Here is a 12,455-nt window from a genome sequence, read left to right as displayed (position 1 = left end):
ATTCCATAATCATTTGCCCTATTGGGAATCTGAGAGGGTAAGGGATACATATCACCCCCCATTCACTGAGGCTTATCACAATCTGTACTTAGATGTCCAAGTTCACCACAATTCCAACATGTAGGAATAAACCGTCTACCCCTACCAAAACCACGGCCACTTCCATAACCTGTCGTCTGACCTTCAATCCCTTCTTGATTATAGCCTCTGCCTTGGCCACATCCACCACCTGTGTTCTCTATCATCTTCAAACTCAGATTCTTCATACAATCCACCATTTTCCTCATGTCCTGTTGAAGCCTTTCATCAGAAGCTGTAACAGTTGTGGGTACCACCTTTGTCCCCTGTGGTGTGACATTATTCACCTGAGTTTCTGTTGGTTGCACTCTTTCCAGCACGGTTCTCATCGGTACCGCTTCTACCCTTCTAATTTCAGGCCTTACTGCCACTAGAACCATCCCCAGCTGGTTCATCCGTTGCAATTTCCAATCCTTTGATTTGGCAATCTCCACTGCATCCTCATAAGATCTGGGCTTCTTTAATTCAACCTTCCAGCGAATACCTCCCTTCAATCTTGCAAAAAAACGATGCTTCTTCATCATGTCCGGAGGTACTTGATCCTCTCCCAAAGCCCTGCACAAGGTCTCCCACAACAAAGAGAATTCCTTCACATAATCATCAATTGGCTCCAATTCGCCCTGTATCAACCCCTGCACTTCATGCCAAACTCTATCTGGATCCTCAATCTTCTTGAACCTATTCAAAAGTGCAGTCTTCAATCCATCCTCAATCATTGGAATGCGTGGCTCAACATCCTTTAATGACTCCTCAAAAGTTCTAGACCAAATCCTTGCATCTCCCTTCAAACATATGTTTAGCAGCCGCAATACCTGTGCCGGCTCATTGATGTGGTTGCTTATGCATGCAACCTCCATCCTTTCAAGAAAATCTGCCACATCTTCATAAGGACTACCATAAAACTCTGGATAAGACATCATTTTTACCCCCAAACTTCACCTCAAGTCCCAAGAAAAACACCTTCCCTAAAACCCTCAACTCCTAGGGCATACATCCTTGTAAACTGAAGAAAATACCAGAGCTATCCTCAGTGGGGGCGCCAAAAAGAATGTGAGATGAAAAAAAGAAAAAAAAGACCATGCCTCTATAGCCCTTCACCTCACTTGGAAAATAACAACACAACGGAGGCACCACCAGTCCCACCGGCTGGAAGACTTTTCACGATTCACCACCCACCCACACCATAAAGACAACTCAAAACCACAGTAGACAATCGATCATTCAGCAAAAACACACAGCACCATACACACTGTATAAACTTAGCATTTACACCAAAAACTAGGACCCTGGCCACGATTTACTGCCAAGGGAATTCACCCTTGTGTTTGACAACCAAGCCTCTGTCTCCCGGTCTCTGCACTCTTCAGAGGGCGCCCCACCAGCAACCCTCCATCACTTCCTCACTGCCATCAGCCACACCTACACAAAAACCGGCCACTTCTCACCTGTCTTCGGCACTACCAGCCACCTCTGCAGCCGCTTTATGTACCAGTGACACTTGAGACGGCCTCCAACTCTGCACTGCACTCTAGGCTCTCTCTCTCGTCAGCATCCACTCTCTGCCTGCAGCAGTCGTCGCCCACACAAAACCAGCGACTTCTCTCTTCAGAGGGTGCCCCACCAGCTAACCCTCAACTCAGCAGCTTTCTCTCTCTCTGTGTCGTGACCAGCAGCTTCGCCAACCACAGAGCCTCTGCACAATCTTTTATGCACCAACACCAGTTGCTCAACGTAGCATCACCTTCTCTTGCATCCCATATGTATCCTCAACTTCAGTCCCTTGCCAGCCACACAGGCGGCCTCCCTCCAAGTCGCCTTCTTCTCTGCAGTGCTACCAGCCACCAACGACTCATGTACACTGCTTCCCAGTCGCCAGCATCTCCTTGGCCTGCAGCAGCTGCCTCCACGTCCCTGTACACCAGGGCAACCCCTTCACACCAGGGCGTCTTCGCCACCCTTTGCTACTCACTGCAGCTATCACCAGCCACTCCTGCTATCAACTGCTCTCACCTGAGAGCCTTTTTGCACAAGGCGACTCCCACTTGGCCCACACCAGCTCGTCAGTTGACAGAACCACCCCCGTCCTTCTCTTCGCACGAGCCCTACTTGCCAGATAACGACTCCTCATACCTGCTTGGACTGCAGAATCCCAGAGCCGTCACCTCACACCAGGGGCCGCCCCAGCAGCCCGTCTTCTTCTCCTTCGAACAGCCCCAGCAGCTTCGTCCCTGCGTTGTGTGTTGCTAGCCACGCTCAACTTCCCAGTCGTCTCTGCCTCTGCAGCGCCTCCGCAAGGCCTTCTATCCTGGTCTCGACCCCAAAGGCGGCAACCTTAGTGCGACTGTCTGCAGACTCACCAGAGCACCTTCACCACAACGAGGTGATCACCCGCCAGCCTGCTTCGGGCGGCAACTACTCCCTTTTCTTGTCCCTATCTCTCGACTGAACCTCAGTAAGGCGTCTCTCCTCTACCCGGCGGCCCACCGTTCTCTTGCCTTCGAGGCCTCGCCTCGCCTCTCTGCAGCAACAATACCCGCCAGGCCCTTCTACAATCTACGAGGCGGCCTTCTTCTACGTCTTCGCCACCACCTTCTAGATGGTGCGCTGGCCAACATGTTGGCACTTATACAAGCTTCCACGTGGCCATTGCAAGTTGGCCACATTGCATTATATATATTTTTTATTTTTTTCCTTTCAAGCCTCAATGATGGCCACCACACCTCCTCATTTACCTTGCTTCACCTGGACATACGGCGCCCCCACGACCTTCCAAAACGATACTACCCACAAGCTCGTAATCATCAACACCTCATGACTTACCAAAATACAAGCAATTTCAGTCGGTGCCCTGCATTTGGCAACCACCCGCACACCACATTGCTGCAATAAAACTTCCAAATCTCCAGCATTTGCTCCCAAAAAAAAACACGCATACCAGCTCACTGCAAAACCACCTGCTCTATACATTTGCTAGGGCATTTAGGGCAAAGTTTATTCACAAACCATGCATCCCATATGTACACAGACTCAAAACACCTTTCAAATTTTTACCTGACAAAGGATTTGAGTGAGCTGAACTATTTCTTGGGCATAGAGGTGGTGTGATCACCTCATGGCATTTTGTTATGGAAATATGGCTTGAACATGTTATCCAAGTATGGTATAATAGGTCGTCATCCTATTTAAGTGCTATTAATGGAGCAGAATGTAAAGCTTTCAGCAGATAGAGGTGAGATGGAGGACCTTATAACATACAAGCACATAGTGGGTAGCTTGATCTACATGATGATTACAAGGCAAGACTTGAGTTATGTTATTAGACTTGTGAGCCAATTTATTCTAGCCCCTAGGAAGCCACACTTGGATGCAGCTAGATGGATTCTCAAGTACATAAAGTCCACAATTGATTATGGACTTTCTATGAGCTGGTATAGAGATACAGCTACATGGGTACACAGATGCTGATTGGGTTGGTAGTGTTACAGAGACAATAGATTTACCAGTGTATTTATGTTCTCATTTGGGAGTGTTGATGTGAGTTGGAGTAGTAAATAGCAGCCAAAAGTTACCTTGTCAAGTACACAGAGGCAGATTACAGGGGTGCTACTATGGCATCTTGTGAAGTAGCTTGGTTTCAGAAGCTACTTTTTAGTGATATGGCTAAGCCTATGGATAAGGAAGTTGTCATTTATTGTGACAACATGAGTGGCACATACAGTTCGCGTGTAACCTAGTATACCATGCTAGAACGAAGCACATTGAGGTGCAATATCACTTTGTAAGGGAGAAGGTTCTAGAGCAGTTGATGTAGATTTGGTATATGTCAGCACAAAGGATGAGGTAGATGACATCTTCATGAAGGCATTGGGCATAGAGAAGCTCCACAAGTTTAGGAACTTACTTAGAGTACAGTGTATGGAGTTGAGCTTGAGGGGGAGTGCTCGGATATCAAGCTCAACTAGTGCCACTATACAGACATTGATGACCTGCCTGGGTGATAGCTTCTGCACTTATGTCACTAGCATAGTTGGTGCGATTGTGATTGATATGCTGATAGTGATGATAGGTTGTATGATAGCCACTTTGAAGTACTAGAGGTATGGCATAGTTATAGCGCCAGCTCATATAATCAGGTTCACACAGTATAGACCGACCACTTTGTATGTTGTTTAGGAGATTGCTTTCACTTTATGTATATACTCTTATATTTTAGATATATGGTTGTAGAGAAGAGAAGAAGATAGAAGAAAATTCAGCCATCAATCTCTCTTATGTCTTGCACTCTCTCTTGTGTGTGTATGTGTGTGTGTGTGTGTGTTTGCTTGCAAGTAAGACAAGCTCTCTCTCCCCCACACATTCTCCTTATATGGACGAGTAGAGGAGAGCCATATTCACTAGTCTAATGCCATGGATCCCCAAAATTATGCGTAAACATCCTAAATTTCAAGAAGAGGCCAAAATTCATGAAATCTCATGCTTTAGCATTGAAGTAAACATCCTAAATTTCAAGAAGAGGCCAAAATTCATGAAATCTCATGCTTTAGCATTGAACTAATCATACGTTTGAGTGTTGGAGGAGAAGAATCTTGAAGAAATTTTTTCCAAAATGTAATAAAAACCCTAAATTTTGCAAAGAGGCCATAAGACCTTGTTCTCATCAAGATTCAAACATTGAAGGTATATTTGGAAAGAGAAAAGCATGAAGAATAAGATTATATGGATAATTATCACAATTTACGAGGAAATTCCTAATTCATGAGAGATTTCCAAAACCCTAAAAATCAGCCCCATATACATCATCGCGGCAGTCAATGTAAAGCTTACATGATATATTTGGAGATCCATACCCTGTGGCCGCTAATTATGAGCTTATACACCTCCATGGAGCTTCCTGAATTCGTGCGCAGCATGACTAGCCTTACAGGCAAAAAAAATCGCAATCAATATGGCCACAATGTGAGCTTAAAATGGATCTAATGCTTTGCTTAACTCAAAATCCAAGCCTTGATAAGCTTAAAACTCATGATGGACGCACCATAGCTCTAAGAGGATAAAGAGAAAAGAGGAGAGAGAGAAAAAACGTGAGCCTCTATAAAAATTTCAATAGTTTTCTCAATTTTGGTCCCGGGTGGACCAAATTTACTCAAATTTGGTCCAAATTTGATGTAGAGCCCAAATTTTGGCTAGGATCTACAAAAAATTGATCAAAATCTACCAAGGTGGACTCAATCCAAGGTCTCCATCACTCTCCCATTCCTAGAAATGTTGTTTCAGCCCTGAAATAGTGAGAATTTAGAAAAAACAATTCAAAAAAATGCTAGAAATGGATTAGAGGCATGAGCTCTAATACCAATGAAAGAACAGAGACAAGAATTGACTTGTTAGCGTGGATTCAAGAACATGGGACATCGTTTACATTGAGTCCAAGACATGGGTCAAAGGACACTATGGAAGCTTGCATGAGCAAGGCTTGATTAATATTGAGTAAAAACATTTAAAGTGATAACTTGGCCTTTAAGTTATAAGTGTCTTATATCCTTTGGTCCTTTTTCAAACCTATTAATACCATGGATTTAACATTGGGCCATACCCATGGTCATGCCCAAGGCCTATAATCCTTTAGCACTTTCACTACAACAAAATGAGGTTGCAAAGCAGTGAAAATAGCAACGCTTTTATAACTAGAAGGATAGGGAGTTGTCAGGCCCATTTCAGTGCTAAAAAAGCTGCTATTTTCGTCGCTGAATGGGTTTATTGCTCAACATGTTTAAAAAAAGCTGGGGCAGATTGGGAGTCTACACAAGACTCCCAGTCTGCCCCAACTCTTTTTTTATATATAGAAAAATTTGTCCTTCTCATCTTTATGGACACATGTAATGTAAAACTTGACAAATATAAAAAAAAGGACAATTGCCATTCATGGTTTTTATTCATGTCGTAATTTAATTACAATACTTGGCAAAATTACATAAGTATATGAGTCCAAAAATCTCATATACAAAATAAAGCATAATGAAAATCTAGGTTTATCCAAAAGTATAAGGGGCTCTAGGTTTTGATTATTTCACCGTCACTACAACAAACAAAGAGCATAGCCGTGTGAAGAGCTACAAAAATTACAAAGGATCTATAAGTGGACAAAATGAAGCACGTGGCTATAAGCACAACTATGTACACGGCTACCAGCACGCGACTACAACATTGCATAGCGGTGCATATAACTGTGTGTATATCAACACATTTATTTGCATCTATAGTAGCACATATAGTGGCCTCTATAGTAGCACATATACCCGCATCTACATCGATGCATATAAGTGCTCCATAGTAGCGTGTATACCTGTGCGCATCTATAGCCTCGCATACTTTTTGCAAAAAAAGAAAGAAAGGAGAGAATGGGTGAGATATTTGGGGGAAATGTATCCCCCACATATCTCCCCCATTCTGTCTCCATTTTCTTTAAAATAACATATCTCCCCCATTCTGTCTCCATTTTTCCCACATATTTGGGGGAAATGTATCCCCCACATATCTCCCCCATTCTGTCTCCATTTTTCTTTAAAATAACATTATTTAAACGGTTTTTAAGACAAACACAAAAACAATTTGCAAAACAACAATGTCATGCTTTTTATTGCTTTAAAATTATATAAAAAGTTGAAAAATACTTAAAGTGTTTATGTCCCAAAAATGAATAATGACAAAGACACTAATTAAATCAATTTATTGTCTTCATCTTCATCTTCGCCCGCATCTTCACCACGTGCACCACCACATTCATCATCATCATCACTTTCAACATCCTCGTCTTCCTACATTAAAAAAGAATACAATACAAACATGTCAACCACAAGAAAAACAAGCTGGGTGATAATTAAAAATCAAGTTCAGAGTCACCAAGTTGCCTTGTCGAGCTCGTTGGGTATCTATTTTGGGGACCACACCCTAGCGTTTGAGCCACTCCCAAGTGTCTGCTTCGTTGTGGTGTTTGCACTACCTATTCTCCCCAGACGTTGGGGGGCAACCTGTTACCCTTTCCTACAACAAATTTCAACATGCATGAGATATAAAAAGGGTAATGACAACACATGAAATGAACTTAGTAAAAAATAGCAAAGAGAAAGCTTACAAGTCATGCGAGCTAGCCTGCCTTTCCTTCATATCCATACTTCATCACACCATACTTCAATTGTGTACTGCCTTTTGTTGGGGGTGTTGAGTACCCTTCTTGGATTCCTTCTTTGCCTTCTTCGAGTTCTCAATGGTGCAGTATGCGGGCATTCATTTTCCCTCTTTTGTGCACCTCCTTGCGCAAGAACTCCTATTATTGAGGATCTTTATAATGTGATTCTTTGCCCACTCATCTCAAAACAACGTGTGTGTGGTGGGTTTGGAAATCACTCATGCATGCATTGAACACCATACATGAAATCTTTGTCTTTCTATTTTCCCCATGGTTTGAAGGCATCCTTATAGGTTTGGTTGACTAAATGATAGAAGGTATTATATGCCCTTCGTCCCATATCTTTCTATTTTCCCCATGGTTTGAAGGCATCCTTATAGTTTTGGTTGACTAAATGATAGAAGGTATAATAAGCCCTTCATCCCATGTCATCCATATAGGGCTCGGTCTCCTCATCTAGGGAATAGTGAATCATACCACCCTCGTTGGGCTTGTTGCCTATTGCCATTGATGTGTCAGGGAGACCTGCCTCTATAACCCATCAAAAACACACCATTGTGAAGAGGGAACTACCACCCAACACCACAACCTAGCCCAAAGACCAAACGAAGGCAGTGTTGCACTAAGCTGATGTCCCCTAGTCTCGAGCTCATACACGAAGACACTTGAGCACACTCCAAACTCCTCAAACTATATAGTTGCCTCTTTCATGAAAAGATGCAGGGGAGAGGAGAGCTTGAGCTCCTGCAAGCACACACACACTCACAAAACCCTAAAAGAGAACACACAAGGTGAGAGGCTGAAAATCTTCTTCTTCTTCATGCAACACTCAACACACCATATACAAAGATAAGAGTACACACAATATGAAAGGTACTCAACCAAATACATACTAGGGTTCTCTATAGTGTGAACCCAACTAAATGAGCTGGCGCTATAACTATGCCAGTCTCTAGAATGGCTGTCACACAGCGTGTCATCCCACTGGCCCCATATCCCCCATGATCTCACCAACCATGCCAGTGGTGTAAGTGTGGGGCCTATCTCCCAGGCCGATCATCAGTGTCCACCGCCTCACTAGATGAGCTCCATATCTCAACACTCCCCCTCGAGCTCAACTCCATCTCATGTACACCAAGAAAAGCCCTGAATCTGCGGAGCTTCTCTGTACCCAATGCTTTGGTGAAGATGTCAGCTACTTGATCCTATGTGCTGACATAAATAAGGTCAACGTCTCCTGCCAAGACCTTCTCTCTGACAAAATGGTAGTGGACCTCTATATGCTGCATGAGAGCATGAAAAACTGGGTTCCTGGGCCAACTGTATACTGCTAATGTTGTCACAGAAGATGACAACTTGTCTATCCACTGATAGACCCAAATCTGCAAGTAGCTTTCTCAACCAAGCTACCTCACATGCTGCCATAGCATCACCTTTGTACTCGGCCTCTGTACTGAATAGAGCAACCGTAGGCTTCTTCTTGCTGCTCCAAGTCATAGCAGCACTCCCCAAAGAAAACATGAAGCCACTAGTACATTTCTATCTGAGATACTACTAGCCCAGTCAGCATTTGTGTACCCATATACACATATCTCTATCCCAGTTTCATAAAATAGTCCACAATGCAAAGTAGACCTCTCACATACCTCAGCATGCATCTCAATGCATCCAAATACGGCTTTCAAGGAACTTGCATAAATCGACTCACCAACCTAACAACATAACTCAAATCTGGCCTGGTGATCGTCATGTAGATCAGGCTTCCTACTATGCGCCTATACATAGTAGGATCCTCCAAAATCTCTCCTGAATCTGCACTAAACTTGCAATTCTGATCCAATGGCACTAAGATAGGCTTACAGCCTTTCATACCATACTTGGACAACATGTCCAAGCCATACTATCGCTGCAGTAATCCTATACCATGTGGTGACCTAATCACCTCAATGCCCAAGAAATATCTGAGCTCCCCCAGATCCTTCATCTCAAGCTTATGTCTAAGCAAGATCTTTACATCAAATATCTCTGCATCATGGTCCCCCGTAATGATCAAGTCATCTACATAGATGACAACAAGCACAACCCCTCTATGACTGTGTCTCACATACAGCAAGAAATTTGCATTGGCTATATGAAAGCCAATAGTGACAAGATATTCAGAAATCTTATCACACCATGCTCTTGGTGCTTGTTTTAATCCATACAAGGCTTTCTTCAACCTACAAACATGCTCGGGGTGACTCACATTCTCATAACGAGGTGCCTGCAACATATACACCTCTTCCTGTAAATCCCCCTGCAAGAATGCATTCTTTACATCCATCTGATGTAAAGACCATTTCTTTGACGCAGCCACTGCTATCACAACTCTCGCCATTGCCATCTTGGCAACTAGGCTGAAAGTTTCCTCATAATCAATGCCATATGTCTGCGCATATCCTTTGGCTACCAATCTAGCCTTGTACCTGCTTATGCTTCCATCACTGTTATGTTTTACTTTGTACACCCACTTGCATCCAATGGCTTTCTTGCCTTCAGGCAATTGCACTAAATCCCAAGGCTCATTTCCATATAGTGCATCCATCTCCTCATCCATAGCTTTCTCCCAACACACATTTCCAATAGCCTCATCAATGCATGTGGGCTCTACAACCTGCACAACCTTTGCCATGTATGCATAGTGATGTGCCACATAACCATCATAGGTAAACCTCTCCACAAGATTCTTCACTCTCCTAGATCTTCGCAGCTTTGCATTCATGGCTTCCATAGCCTTCTTACACCAGGTGTTCTCATAGCTGGTATCCCAAGCTCCTCATCAAGGCTCATCTCTGAGCCACTAGACTCTCCATCAACATGAGAATGCTGTGCAAAAATGTCAGGCATACTAAGGGGCTCAACCACTTTCTCTTTTCCTTTACATGATGTACTAATCACATTTGTAGGACTGGTATTATGATGCAGCCTACCACTCCATGGTCTATCAACTCAACCACTATATGAGGACTCTCCTGGTCCACGCAAAGATTGTGATTGCTGACTTGTATTCTGTGCAACCACATTTCCACTCACATCAGCCCCAATAGCTTCTTTTTCAACAGCATACCAGCTGCTCATTTCATTAAAGACAACATCCCTGCTTACCCTCAACTCACGTGTAGCAGGGTTATAACACCTGTATCCCTTCTGCTTAAGGGAGTATCCAATAAACACACATTTTTCAGCTTTTGGATCTAGCTTAGTTCTCAGCTCATCTGGCAGATGCACATATGCAATGCATCCAAAAACTTTTAGATGAGACAAATCAGGTTTTCTGCCAGCAAACCTCTCCTCTAGAGTTACATCATGTATGGCTGCAGTTGGAGTCCTGTTCATGATGTAAATTGCTGTAGAAACAGCCTCAGTCCAATAGCTATGCGGCATATTCTTCTCTTCCATCAATGCTCATACAATCTCAGCAATGTGCCTGTTTTTACACTCAGCAACTCCATTTTGCTGCGGAGTGTATGATCTACATGTAAACTGTCTCCCAATACCATTCTTCTTCAAAAATTCAGAGAACTCATTAGAGAAGTACTCTCCCCCTCCATCTGACCTTAGGCACTTTACATATTTCCTTGTTTGCGTTTCAACCATAACTCTGAAATTCTGAAAATGAGTGACTACCTCACTCTTCTCCTTCATGAAGTATACCCACACTTTCCTTGTGTGGTCATCAATAAATGTCATATAATACCTGCAGCCTCCCATAGACATGGTCTTCGTAGGACCCCATACATCTGAATGCACAACATCTAGTGCAGTTCTGCTCACATTTCTGTTACGTGGAAATACATGCTTTGTTTGCTTTCCAAATTGGCACGCTTCACATATTCTCTACATACCTTCAACTTTAAACTTTGGCAGCCCTATCACAATTCCTTTAGTCTGCATAGACTTCATTCTCTGCACATTCATATGTCCAATTCTTATATGCCAAATGTATGTGTCTACAACAATTCGTCAACCATTTGTAAACATTGCAGCACTCACTTCAGGCATGTTTACATTCAATGTAAACATTTTGCCCACTCTGTTGCCTTTTGCAACCAACCTACACTTGTCTTTAAAGTCTTCAACATAACAACCATCAGGGTTAAACCGAACGTGCAAACCCTGATCAATTATCTGACCAACTGAAACCAGATTCTTTGTTATATTCGAAACATGAAGTACATCTACAAGTGACTTCACTTTGTTTTTCATCTCCTTGAACCAATCCCCATGACTTGTGATGTGGTTCGAAGCACCTGAAGAATCAACGTACCATACATCATCTTTATGTACTGCTTCTACATTTTCAGACATGGCATTAACGACATGCTGCATAACAAACAACCTTTCATTATCCTCATTGTTTCTGCTCGAGGATGCATAGTTGTTTTGCTGCAATTTCCCATTTTGCATGTCAGCCTGCTTCTTATAACAATCTGCATGCACATGTCTAGGCTTACCCCACAATAAAAGCATCTCCACGTGTATCATTATACTGCCTTTGCCAATTTCCATGACCAGGCTTTGACTCCCCCTGCCTCTCAATTGGCCTCTTCCACCTGCATGTTGTTGTTGTGAATTCTAGGACTGTTGTTGCTAGTGCTGGCCATAATTTTGATTACCTATTCGGCCACCTCCTTGACTGCGTCCATGGCCTCCTCTACCTTGTCCTCTTCCTGAACTTGTGTAGAAGGCCTGTTGCTTTGAATTGTTTTTGTTTTGTGAAGACTGTTGGTCTTCACCCAAGCTCCTCTTCTATAATCAACATAGACACCAAATTTGTAAAATTGGGAATGTATTCCCGAGTCTGAATAGACGTCTTGAACACCTTGTATTGTGGCCCGAGACCACGTAGATAGACTTTCACCTTATCATCATCGTCTATTGAAACACCAATAGATGCAAGGGATTCCACAATACCCTTTATCTTCAATGCATAGTCATTCACAGATATACTCTTTTTCTCCATAGTATGAAGTTCACTCTTCAACTGTATCTTACGTGCCTTGGTATTTATTTCATAGAGTTTTACCAAGGTGTCCCATGCCTCCTTGGGGGACTTGGCATCTTGTATGTGCCCAATCTTGGCATCCTGTATGTGCCCAATCATGGTGTCTTGTATACTGATAGAGAGCTAATACATAACTTTTCTGGCTCCTTG

This window comes from Cibotium barometz, chromosome 53 (assembly GCF_041138505.1).
Source record: "Cibotium barometz isolate CiBa-2024 chromosome 53, ASM4113850v1, whole genome shotgun sequence".
NCBI lineage: Eukaryota > Viridiplantae > Streptophyta > Polypodiopsida > Cyatheales > Cibotiaceae > Cibotium > Cibotium barometz.
The sequence above is the reverse complement of the archived record's forward strand: the minus strand, read 5'-3'. Positions refer to the sequence as shown.